Here is a 13,931-nt window from a genome sequence, read left to right on the forward strand (position 1 = left end):
TGATTATGTGTCCTTTCCCATAAACTATTCATATAAGCAGTTCTTTGTAGCAGTGTGAAGGACTCCATATGGGAGAAAGAAATCCAGAGTTTAAACTGTAATGGAATCAGGTCCACAAGACCCGGATCTTCAGGTGTAACATGGAATCAAATGTGCAGTTATTTTGAGCATGTTCATGTTTCTTAACGCTCACACCTCTGCAAAGATCTATTTAGAAATGTGTGAACGTTTTACAGCACTTGCATTCACTTGTAACCATTTTTTCACACGCTTGTTTAAACAAGACAAATTAGTTTTAAAAGATCTCCGATTCCACGTCCGCCTTCATGTTTGTCAGCGTGTTATTCGTCTTACAGCTACTTCCCTCTTTACGTTGAAGGTTAGTGTTTATCTGTTTTCACTTCCTACCTTTGTTCCGCTTCCCTCCTTTCCCTCCTTTCTGTTCTTGTCTTTCCCTCTGTCTTTGTTGGATTGTCCTCCTGTTTTTTTTCTCTAGTCTTCGGTGTCCGTTCCCTTCTTTTTGACTTTTCCATATCAACTTCTGTCAGACTATCCCGCAGTCTGCCTGTGCCTCCTTTGGTTTCTTCACCAAAGCAGTGCATTAAAATCTCTTGTTTTACGCCCCGCCTGCCTGCATTTGTGTTTGTTTGAGAATTCCAACTTTACAATTAAATAAGTCCATCTCTATTGGGACCTCTAATAAATTACCCCCAAACTACGTTAAAAACCTACACATTCTACTGAGTGTCTGTAAGATGGCTGACTGACTGTCTTGGTCAGTACAAACCGTTCTCACTTCCTACCAGAGCGCTGTCTGCTCCCTCCATGATTTATGGAAAATAGTCTGCACCAACACAATGACCTGTCTTGTATTACTCTTACAGAGACGTGGTGTGTGTGTATTTGTGTGTGTGTGTCAGGAATCAGCTGTTCTCTGTTGTCTTTGTTAATGTAAATGTTTGACGGCTTTCAGCTAACATAATGCAGCTTGTGGCAGCCATATTGGATGTTCTCAGTCTTTCATAATAAGAACAGCTGAGTGTTTATTCTGCATTATTATTGCTCTACTTTACTGGACAATGCCAGTTTGTGGCGACTCTGACTCATGAGGGAGACTGTGTCATCTACCAATAGAAAAGTTGGCGGTTTGCTTCCTGGGAGAACCTCAAGTCTGCTTTTCAAAATGTCCTTGGGCGAGATAATGAAGCCTGGCGTGTCCATCAGTGTGAGTGTCAATGTTAGACAAGGTAAGAGAAAAGCACTTGGACGAATCTGTGTGTGATTGGGCTACTAAGGCTTGTAGTAAAAAGCTCTATATAACGGTGGGCTTAAAGAAATGACAGATGTACAGCCCAACATTGTTGTTTTGTAACCAGTTTCTCTATAAAGGTGACAGTGGGAAAGAAAAACTCCCTTTTAACAGGAAGAAACCTCGAGCAGAACCAGGCTCAGGCAGGCAGCTGTGCTGTAAATGTATATACATGTGTATGTACAGTATAATAATTGAGAGGGGAGCTCCCTGTCACTGTCATGTCAGTCACACAACTGGTGAAGTGAGCTCAGACGCTCCCTCACCTGCAGTTAAAATATTCTGTTCACGAGGGGCAGCCAATCAGGAGGAAGTTTGCTTAAAGGCAGGAAGAACCGACTGTAGTAGAGTCTGCTTTCATTTATCCTGGCTTAATATGGACTAATGGTCCCTGGTTAGTAGTCTAGACGCAAATTGAAACAGCATTTGATTCAACGACGTCGGCAGGAAGCTTGACAGGTCGATTGAACTCAGTCGTTAATGGTGTGCAAACAGAAAACAACTTCCAACTGCACTGCTTTGACCTTGTGTCACAGTGGAACAGACCGGCTACAAGGGCATGAAAATATGAATTAATGAGTGAACGTGTTGGAGGAATATTAACGACTGAAGTCATTCATCTCCATAAATATAGTCCGTTCTCTCCTGGGCTCGTCCCACAGAAATTATTATCGAGTCAGACTCAGAAATATCAATGACTTTGTTCAGTTTTATACAAACTTTGTTTCTCATTTCTGGCTGAGCTGGATGAGCTACACTTCAAATGGTCATTGTTTTCTATCTATGGAATATTGTTGCATTAGAGCCCCTCACTGAAGGCCATCCATCCTCTCTGACAGTCCAAATGGCAGCCATTTTAAGCAGGCATGAACGTCGTACACGTTCAATAAGCTGCAAAGTGCACATCATAAACCACAAAACCAAAATGAACCCTTAGCAGTGCTGGAGATGGTGCAGGGTGGATGTGCTAGTCCTCTCTGTCATTTCAAAAGAACAGTTCCCAAACTGTTGTGACAGCCGGCTCTATCTTCCACTCCATCACAGGGTCCTGCCAATAATCCTTCCTCCCAACGCACACCGCCGTCGCCGCCCGGCCTCAGATACACGCTGTTTAGAAAGGAGACTTCAAGAGCTGCAATGTCCTCGGTTTGTGCAGATATTCAAAGGAATCGTGATCTCGTCTCTGCATCTTTCATCATCACTGGTGCCTCTGAATTTAAATGAGACAGCCCGCCTGCCTGGCAGGCTGGGACGTTTCCTGACTCAAGCCTGGAAGAAAAGTGCACCAGCCATATACTTTGATTACTTGCCCATCTGTGGCCTGACATACCTGTGGTGAGGTCTACACAGAGAAAACACTTCACAAATAACAGGAATCATGAATATTCAGTTTTCACATTGAAAACTCATTCAAGTAAGTCCATAAACTCCGTGTCATAACCATTGTTTGTGATATTTCGTAACGAGTAATAAAAACTTTGTGTTCCCAGCTGTGTTTGTATTTTATGTTCATATACTGCGGCTTTGTTCTGTGATTATTTGAATGCCTTCCCCTTTCTTTATTTTGTTAAGCACACATAAAACTGGTAGTGGAGTGCTGGCAAAGATTGTCTCATGCTAATAAGGTACATGGCCAGAGGTTCCACTGTAAAAATGTTGAAATACTGATTATATTATTGCAATCAATCATTGCAAAATAGCTGTGTCTGATTCTGTTCCTGCTGTCACACCGTGTTGTATTTTTTAGATCGACAACTGACCATATTTGGAAAAGACGGGAGTGCTACGATATATCTATAAAGCATATAATAGTCTGCAGAGGTGCAAGGAAACAATACACAAACCTTCTAATTAGTGTTAAGTAAAAATGCTTGAAAGGCACGAATGTCATGTTTAGGCATTAGCTGAGGAGAGGTCACCTATCAGCTACAGCTGCCTGTGTCACCGTCCACCTGTCAAAGTGATAACACCCTTAACTTTAAACTTAAATCGAACAGGAGCGCTACAAAGGAGTAACTGTACGGGTATTATTAGCTAAAGAAAGCTGTAAACAAGCTGACGTCATGACTCGTGCACATTTTAACCTGGTGATCTCTGGGGACCGACACACCAGAGTGTCGGTGTTAGAGGAAGTGCAACATTTTGCACAAAAGTTCTTGTAATCAAGACTTTACTAGTCACTGAGTTATGTCCGGCTGATGTTCACGAAGCAGTTGGCCAGATGACATCGTGGACACTGGCACAAGTTTCACTTATTGTTTTATTTTTAAATGTAGCCAAACTAAACAGGAATGCTTGGATCCACTGATTCAGACACATCACAGACACGATGAACCAGGAAGAATGGAAATCTGGAAGCCCGAAGTTCCATCTCACCGCAGGCACAGCTAAAGGTTACGTTAACCGATGCTACAATTGCTCTTGATTGCTTTGAGATTTGTGCTGATTGAGTACCCAAATTGAGTAATTACATTCACATATCAAGTTTAGCTGACACTGAGCAACTCGCAGTGAACGTGACATTTTCCAGATTTCCTTTATTTATTTATTTTTTGTTCCACATGTTTTTATTTTATTTGAAGAAAGATTTCTTGACTGCTTTTCTCCCTTATTGGTAAGTCACACAACTATAAACTTCACTTCCCATGTGTGCTTGCATGTCAGAGCACAGGTGGGCTTTATTTGATCTCAATAAAGGCTCTGAGACAAACATTTGCAATGATGAAGATTTATTTACCGAAAGCTTGACTGAATTCACTGGAATTAAACAGGAAGCAATAACAAAAGTGCCCCGGCTCTTTAATGAACAACACAGTAATGTAACCTTAATATAAAGAATTTCAGACACACAGCTGGATTGCAGTATTATTCTGTAAAGAGGTGCTGGATAAGGCTAATTGCTGCTTATCTGTTTCCTGTGACACTTCCAGCTCCAGAGAGACTACAGCAAACATTCTGCTCCTATCACATCTGTACAGAGGCTCCATCTGGCTACCAAAGCTACCCGGGGATTGTTTCGTAGCAGAAGATTTCTTTGTCTTGCTTTCAGCCCAGCATTAGAGAGCTCCATCTCTGGTGTCAATCAATACAACTGCAGCTCTAAGCCCACCACTAGCAGCTCTGCTGTCCCTGTGTCCCACACCATCTTCCTTTCCATCTGTCTGCACAGATCCCTGAGGTCCCTCCTGGCTTCCAGACGGAGCCAGACATGGTCCAACATCAATCAATATTTCTGCAGGGCTGTGCTGATGAGCAGAGCTCAGAGGGTTTCTTTTTTTTTTTTTTTTACATCGGATCAGAGCCAGGTGACATTTCTGAGAAATTTCTGGGAATGGAATGAAAACTGCTAATGGGAAATGGCTTTTAAAATAGTATCAGTTGTTTTGCATGTTTCAGCTCATTAGCTGCTAATTGGAGACATACTCTTTTACATGAGTGACTATCATTAGATTTTACTTTAGCTTCTTATCTTTTAAGCCCTAATTGTTTCCCATTTATTTAAGCAGGATAAAATTTGGTTTGCAAAGATTACAAAGTTACCTGACAGCTTTAATTCAGTGAATAAGATTTCACCAAGCGATAATCTGACTGAGATATCTCAATAAATATATGATGAAATGTTTACATTCCTTTGATATTTGACCTGAATCTGACCTCAGTCACGAGTGCCAAGCCTTACAGAGCAAAACAGAGAATTTACTGATGGATTCTTAAATTGCCGCCTTCAGGGGTTTTGTGCAAGGAGGTCAAAGTTTTGTGTCTCTTCGGTCATATTACAAGACTTAGAGGGCGGCTCAGTCCATCAGGAGTGAGGACAGAAGCTGTCTGATATAAAAATCCTTTCAACGCTTTACCCCTCCTGCCTCTGCACCCAGAATCGAGGGTAATAACTCCTCGCTGCTTTCTGGAGACTTTTCTGTGATGTTTATGATCCCCTTTACCAGCTAGGCCTGAGTGCACAGGAAAAGCATAAAACCTTCTCCAGAATTAGCTTTAACATCTTGCCGTAAATACGACGCACAAAGAGAGAGGAAGATTCGCTGAGACGTTTAAAGGAGGCAGTGAGTTCACAAGCAAAAGATGAAGTCACTTGAAGTACTTGCATCAAGTAACAGCACATCGCCACATGTGGGTCATGTGACTTTGGTGAACAATCTCCTGCCTGGCTTCAACCAGAGCTCGAACTGTAAAAAAGGAAACTGTGGTTGTGACCTTAAAATGGCATCAGAAACGGGACTCTCTGAGTAGCAGTAAAAGCAGCTTCGGGCTGATCTCGAACAACAACTGCATCCATTTCTAACACTCATAGCAGAGCTGCAGACTCAGACATCCAGCCCAGCCTTGTTTTTCTCCATCTGTCCGTCTGCCCAGCTCGGCTAAACTGACCCGCTCAGCTTTGGATCTAAGTGACCCCTGTCACCGGCGTGTCTGCGGCTCGCAGCCAAACGCCAGTGGAGTGAAATTTGACGTGGCGGGCGTTTGCTGTCTTCAGCCACAACAGTGAGACAGCGAGAGTGAGAGAGAGGGAGGGGGCAGCCCTGGAGTGAGTGGTGCTGGGTGCCAGGCTAGACATGGAGGCAGGACAAAGTTGACTCTCAACTCCAGCTAACCCCGAGAAGAGCCGGGGGGGTGGGGGTGAGAGCACCAGCGAGGATGCGTGTGTGGGGGGGGGGGCACGCAGAGTCTGGATGGGGTCTGCTTAAAGTTTCTAGAATAAGAGCCAAATTATTGAATTAAAGACATGATCACGGAGCATCATTACAAATACATTTTAATTAGATTAGTTATAATCAGACTGTTTATTTGATGGTTGTTGTTAAAGCTACATCTAGTATATGATTACATTACATTGTATTAATTAATTATTTTTGAATAAAACACTAAAAAAACAAAGCAGAATACTTTATTTAATCTAATATTTAACTGAATTACTTTATATTTTATTCTTTTTTGCAAAATAAGTTCATAGTTACATGCATGTAATCCAACACATGGCAAAATATGCAAGTAAATTCAATAAACGTTCATATTTATAAAAACAAAATTAAGTCAGCCAGTGTGTTATTTGTTGATGAGCAATAAACACCAGGAAAATGTTGGGAAATAAACAATAAATTATTTAATAAATGTAAATAAATTGTGAATAAACTATTTCTGCTTTAAAAGCTTCAGATGTGGTGAGACAAACCACAAATATGTACAGTGCTGTAAAAATTCTTCACTTCCACCTTGCATGCATTAAAAACACACACATCTCCACCAGCTTACCGACGTCTCACACATCCAACACATGGCTGAGGATTTCAGACAGGCCTTTGATTACGTCTCGCACTTCAGGAAAAAAAAAATCCGGCGAGAGATATTCTTGTAATTTTCTTCTCGTCATCAGTTTGTCTCTCGATGATGGGAGCTGACAGAACTGGGACCGCGGCGCTCGCGCGAAGAGGCCGAACACCTCCGAGTCTTCACTCTGTTGTACCATCTCATTATTTTCAGACTCCGTCCCTCGACTGTTTAAGATTCACGCCAGGAACGGCGTTTGGTTTGGTTTCCAAGACTCGGCGGGCCTTAAAGGTTTAAAGGAAAAAAGAGAGCGACGGGGAGGAAGGAAGGAAATGCTGACGGCCTGTGACGGCTGTTCGTCATCCACAGTTCTGAATAAAGTTGGTACTTTTATATCTCAGGTTTCCTGCGAATGTCAGTCTGTGTGCTTCCTTTATTCTCCTTTGTTTCTCTAATAACTGCCCGTTATTTAAATGCATCACAGTGTTCGTTAACGCTACTTTCAACAGAAATTTCAATTGAAACAGTCTCCATGTTAACATCACTATGCTAACATGCCTTAAATGCACCAGCATGCCTCTGCTTACTGTGTTCAGCATCATCGATAAGAAGAAGGATCCGTTTCATTTTGCTGCAGAAACTGTAAGACACACGAAAAACATCAACAGTGAGGATCTGCTGGGGCCCGGTCAGTGAGCAATCTTAGATTTTCTGCTTTCCGTCAGATAAACACAACTCTGACTGCAGACACATTTGAGCCAGTTGTAGATGCTTCACAGTTAAACGATCTCTACTGGCTGATAATAGTTTGAGATGCTAACAGTTGGTGCTTAAAGGTGCTGCTTTATGAGCATTCAGGAGAAGAATGAACATCATCAGAATCCTTAAGTTTATTTTTAATTAACGAGGCAGACGTGTCCTCGTCTGGCTGTAGAACAGTTTTCTTATTTTTTTTTCTTAGTTTATCGCCTTCTGCTCACACAGAAGCAGCTGTGGTATTATCACAACTTTGCACGTGCAGCAACCGGACATCAGCGCGCTGAATCCTCCTTTGGGTTCTTTGCTGGCTGGGTGCTGAGGCAGGAAGCCAATTTATAGGTGAGGGACACATGAAACTAACGGGCACATCAAACACCTTTCAGCTGGTTCTCTTTTAGGCCATTTTTAGTTGTCAAGTTTTTCCTGGCTTATAGATTTTTAGCCATCAGAGCGGCAGCGTTTCTTAAAAACAGCTGGACCTCTGTGAAGAGCTGGTGTCACACTCTTCTCTTTTACAGTCTGACATGAATGAAAGGCCAGATTATTTTTTTACCTTTTCACACTACACAGCAGATTGTGCTCAGTTGCACTTGTGGGCTAAAACAAGATGGCTGCCGCAGACAGAGCTGTGAACGTCTATTACCGAGTTCACACTGGCCTGTAAGTCACACTGAATATCTGAATCTGGAAATTCCTGCAGTTAATAACTGACTCTTGCATAGAAAATCAGAAATGCTTCTGATATCAGTCACAGTCTTTAAATCAGGAATGTGACACTTTCTGATTTCCCCGGGATTTGCTGTTCTGTGTCTGTTGTTTACAAACCTGAAGCCAGAGAGGGAAAAAATGACTTCCTTTCAATGGCAGAGTTATTATTATATAACAAAGCGACATCTCTATATAAATGTGCCCATTTGGCTGATACAGGTGTTAATAGAGCTGGAAATACCTTCACAATGCACTGTCCCTCTTTCATAGCAATTACTTAACAATAACAGGTGCCGCTTTTCTAGCCAAGCTTAAAGTGAAATTGTTGGGCTATTAAAATCCCATAGCTCTGAAAATGTTATCGCCGTCTGCTCCACTTTTAGAATCAACTCGGTCTGCTCTACAGATAAGAGGACAGGTCGTTGGAAGAAATATGGCCGCACTGGTCCTTTATCTGCCCTCGCCAAATGATTCTACATCCACAAGGACACCCGAGTGAGTGAGTGGATTTGGGATTCAGCAGAGAGCGAGCCGAGACGGCCGAGTTCATTCCTGCCCCGTCGGGGTACATATCAGATAACGTTGTCGCTTTCGGTTTGATCTGTAATTTCCTGGAAGACGAGGAGCGATGTGACAGATGGCGCTCACGGTGAAAGAGCTGCCGAGGACGAGGACATGTTGGGGTGCCGTCAAACCTCCAGCGAGACTGGAGAGCGGGCAGGGACACGAGGAGGGGCCGGCCGTCGCTTCTACTTCTAGTTTCCTGCATTTTCGCTGCAAAAAATCCCCTGAATGCAAGACAAGAAGACCCCTGAGGTCAAAGAGTTTAGCATTTGTTGAATCACATTAATGTATATTTTGGAGCCTCGCTCCTGCCAGCTCACATCAGATGTTTCTGCTGCTTTCTTTAATAATCAATTAAAGGAACATGCAGTTTTTGTAAGAAAGACCTAAAAAGCACAGATTTATCCCCAGCTCTCTGTTGGTGCTTTAAAACTGGCAGCACTTTATATTAAGGTAAACCTACTCACCATCAACTCTTTGTCTGTTTGCAGATTAATCACATGTTATTAGCTTTTCATTTGTCGTGTATTACTCCCTTTTTTGCGCAACCCTGTTCTACGAGAAGCAGGTCATCAACTTAAGCATTTCCCCTCTAGTTTCTTATAATTACTGTGTAATGTTACCAAGTTAGGAAACTGCTGAGCATGAATCACAATCATAATGTGTTACTTGCTGTGGGGTTTGTGAGGTCAGGGTGGTGGGAGGGCTCGAGCCAATCCCAGCTGTGATAGAGGCAGCGTGCACCGTGGACAGGCTGCCAATCTGCTGCTGGGCTAACACCGAGAGGCAGACGAGCATTCACACCGACAGCCAAGTCAGAATCACCAATCACCATTTACACTTAGCAAGTTAGCACTTTCATATGATTTCAGTCAATATTACTATAAAAACATCTGAGCTGATAAATGCAGTGTGCACAGAATCCTTTTTCATTTCTGACTTGTGTCTAATCTTTTCATCTACACTACTCTGTTTTACGGTTTTATCTGCAGCTAACCCTAGCATTATCTGATGTTTTTACTGAAACTGCACCAACTACAAAATAATAACGCAATGTTAAATGTCAACAAAAATTAAATGTGAAAAGATTTATCCATAGACCAGAAGTCGGTACAGCGATCAGCATAAAAGTAACCTAATTTTCATCTACAATTATGATGATTTAATTCCCAACCAAGCAGATAAAACACACAGATGACATGACAGATGTGTCAGCAGTGGGGCGTAGCAGAGCTACGAGTCATTTCTTCTCATCACAACATCTTTTGCAAAACCACCACGTCCAACTGCTGTGCTGCACTTCAGCAGCATAAATAAATGGCACCAAAATAAACTTTAAGCACAAGTTTACAGCCATTTGATACACATTCATGCTTCCTTTAACAGGAAATTGAAACATCTGACTTCCTCATTCCTGACAGGCCAGAGGACCACACTGATGGACACCGAGCGCCTATCGAACGGAGGCAGCGCGGCCACACGAAGATTCTCCTCAAGTTCAAAAGTTCCTACTGTGAGGAAGCAACTATTCCTGCTTTCAGTGCAGCTCGTGGACTCGTTATGGAGTCAAACTCTCAGCCAACACTTAGCATTTATACCTCCACACTGTTGTGAGCTGGTCTGTCAAACAACATAAAAAACTGTCTGTTAATGGTGGCTGCTGTCCAAGAAATCCACTTCTCTGTTTTGCACTCGTACAAAAGAAAAACTATGAGCTGTCATCTGCAACAGCTGTTCTAGTGTTATAAACAGAAAACAGAGCATTTAGCATTTCTTTTGTAATTATAACACAGTGGCATTAAACTAAGGGTTCACAAACACTAGCACACTAATGAAGTCCGCAGCAGTGCTGTAATAAATGTTAACTCTGTGCCATTTGCCTTTTATTTATTTATAGCCTTGAATAGAGAATTGGACAGGATATGCCAGGCCAAAGGGAGTGAGGCGCTTCAACAAGTGGCCTAAAATACGCACGGTGACACTGCAGTTACATTTTGTCAATGTCAAACTCCTTTTATGGTGATTTCTGGGGTTTTAATAGGTGGCATTGGGCTGTATTGTACGGTTGCCTTGCAGATGAAAGAAACCACAAATGAATGTTCCAATGGAAAAGATTAAAGATTAGCAGTGGTGGGGCTAGCAGCAGAAATAGTAGCAGTCAGGGTGAGATCTCATCACTGCCCAACAGGAAACGCTCAATATAACATCGAGTGGGAGTGATTATGGTTAACTGGGTGATGGGTTAGGGGGGATGTTTAAAATACTGTATGCAGCAGGTGTCAGCTTAGATTTCAGGTGAGCTGTAAAAGCAGGACCTTGATGTTTTAGGTAGACTACCGTGATCAAAGGGGGATGGGATACAGCACAGGATGCAGATAAAAAACATGCAGCTGACTCAAGCTGACTGCCTGAACTCTTGATCACTTTTAAAAAATATATTTGTGAACTGCGTGAATACTGACACAGGCTTTCAAATCACATGGGACTCTATGGGGGATTTGCTTTCTTCTTTTAGAGTCAGCCTCCAGTGGACATTAGTGGAACTGCACCTTTTGGTACTTCTGTCCGCAGGCTGCTGTAAGGATAAACCACAAAACCCACCACATTAATGCAATTAAATGCAAATGATATCACACGCAACTAAATATATCCTTGAGGTTTCAGTTCACTGTAGTCACGGTAACTAAAACATACTTCCAACCTGCAAAGAAGTTGTCATCTTGCACTTCCTTAAAAATGTAACCCACGCTGCGTTCAAAGATAGATACAGTGTTGTGCAACACGTAACCAAATGATTTCAGGTTATTTTGAGTCGCACACACACACAGTTGTTCATATGTGCTACACAGCTGCAGCCTCCCATTGTTCTGCTTTATCTCCGCTCCCTTAAGTTAACCAGCCTGTTTCTCCATTACACACAGCATGATGCCTTAATTAAGACTGATGCAGGATTGTGTGAAAGTGATCCTGCTGATCACATGACCAAACAATGAAATAAAAAATAAATAAAAATCATATAATGAGAGACGGACCCTCTAAGACCTGCAAATTCATGTAGACAAAATGTCCCTCACCCCCTCATTATCAGTCCCTTAGTCTGTCAGGTACACTGCAAGTATGTGGACACACACTGATAATCACCTATGACTCATCGTCCGCTTACTTTTGCATGAGTACACGATGTGTGTAACACAGACAGGGGTGGGTGAGGTATCATTGCTTCGTGTCTGCTCTCCTCTCCGTAACGTATTCACAGTCACACACTGAGCAGCAGACAGCGGCGGTAACCGATGAGTCACCATCCTAACTTCTCATCAGGTTGCCGTTTGTCTCCATCTGGCAAAGATGAATGAACAGAGTCGGGGATGAATTTATGTCAGCCAATCAACAGCCAGACAGGCAACACGCATGATCGTGGCTCAAGAGTTGGGAGTTCGCCTTGTAATCGGAAGGTTGCCGGTTCGAGCCCCGGCTCGGACAGTCTCGGTTGTTGTGTCCTTAGGCGAGACACTTCACCCGTTGCCTACTGGTGGTGGTCAGAGGGCCCGGTGGCGCCAGTGTCCGGCAGCCTCGCCTCTGTCAGTGCGCCCCAGGGTGGCTGTGGCTACAATGTAGCTGCCATCACTAGTGTGTGGATGGGTGGATGTGTAAAGCGCTTTGGGGTCCTTAGGGACTAGTAAAGCGATATACAAATACAGGCCATTTACCATTACTACAAGACCCCCATTACCATGGTGATCCTGCAACACCACTCATGAGGAGGTTGCAAAGCTATGAGTATTCAGAATATTTTTACCACTGCAAATGACTGGAAATCTTTACATTTAAATTAGCTGTGGGACTTTCTTATGTTCACAGGGAGGGGGGGGGATCTTCTTACAGGGAACCTGCCGTAGTGGGCTGCCATGTTTTCACATGAGTCCAGATGAGCCAAGGCAGTGTCCAGAATACCAGAATATGATGGAAAACACAGCAGGATTAAACGTGCCTCAGGTCTAGATTGTTTTATGTTAAACTGATGACCAACATCTCATTCAGGCTTGGAAAGGTAGAAGTAAAGGAGGAGGAGTCAGTCAGTTTCAATCTACAACTTCACTGCTAGATGTCACAAAGTCTTACGTACTTGTCCTTTAAGCACCGATCACCAATTATTGGGAAAATTACAGAAACCAACCTCGTGTCTGAGATGTTTTCTGTGAATCCAATCTGATTGTAAATCTTAATAAAGGTAATATTTCTCTCAAAAATACCCTCACCTGTAATAAGAGTCATTCAAAGGACAAGAAGTATTCCCAGTCACATTTCAACCAATCAAAATGCTCCGTATCATTTTTTTTATTCAATTTGATTCTATTTAATTTTATTTATAGAGCACCAAATCACAACAACAATCACCTCAAAGAGCTTTATATTGTAAGGTAGACCCTACAATGATACATACAGAGAAAACCCAACAATCACATGACCCCCTGTGAGCAGCACTTTGGCAACAGTGGGAAGGAAAAACTCCCTTTTAACAGGAAGAAATAGCATTCTCCTATTTAAATATCTTTAAATGTTTTGTTTTATTACATCGCTGGTGCAACATCGGCACATGAAAGCTCATTATTGAGTGTCACAGACAGAAACAACACGAGAGTGTAATGAAGACAGATCACACCAAACATAAAGCAGTGTCTGGGTCACTGTGTAGGACTGTATAGCTGAAATGCACATCTGTATTAAGAGTTTCTACATCCCCTGACGTGGTCAGGGTCTCCTTTTACTTGTATTGTCAGATGGAGGCACTTTTAACAGCACATCTACAACACAAGCAAACACATCACCTAGGTGATGCGGGTCCAGCTCTCTTTTCATGTAGAGGAAGTGATGATTTGTTTCCAAGTGCCTCCGTTGTACATTAGCACTCTGGCCGAGGGCTAACATCCTCAGCCAAAAACAAACACTTCCCAGATCTTGTCTGCTGACATTTTAAGCAAACTGTCAGCTTAGGTAACTATTCATGGTGTGTTCCACACAAAAAAGCAATCAGAGCATTTAATGTGTCACCCTGTAATAAATCCCACCATCCTGAGACTATAATATCAGAATCGATGGGATTCATTTTGAAAAAGGCGTTTTAAACCATCTATCCCTCATCACAAATGTCATTATTGTCTGTTTGAATTCATACTGAGGCCGTGTTTGCAAACGTGCAGAAATAATTAATGACGAGATGAAAACAAATGCTATAAAATCTCTATATGTTAATTATGGAATATCAGTGGATATGATGTGAACATGCTCATCCATATTCTTAAATTCTAAT

The 13,931-nt window shown here is 42.4% G+C and overlaps 1 protein-coding gene across 2 annotated transcripts in view; it reads right to left on the minus strand.

Moving 5' to 3' along the window:
- basp1 (brain abundant, membrane attached signal protein 1) overlaps positions 1 to 13,931 on the minus strand; it is a 49,038-nt gene that overhangs the window by 32,688 nt on the left and 2,419 nt on the right. Inside the window, exon 1 of one of the 2 annotated variants that reach the window (XM_080292834.1) lies at positions 409 to 720. The exons of the other annotated variant lie outside the window; for it this stretch is intronic. The gene's annotated coding sequence lies outside the window, so the exon portion shown is untranslated. Of the gene's footprint in view, positions 1 to 408; positions 721 to 13,931 lie in introns of those variants that run through there. 2 annotated transcript variants of the gene reach the window in all.

This window comes from Astatotilapia calliptera, chromosome 18 (genome assembly GCF_964374335.1).
Source record: "Astatotilapia calliptera chromosome 18, fAstCal68.1, whole genome shotgun sequence".
NCBI lineage: Eukaryota > Metazoa > Chordata > Actinopteri > Cichliformes > Cichlidae > Astatotilapia > Astatotilapia calliptera.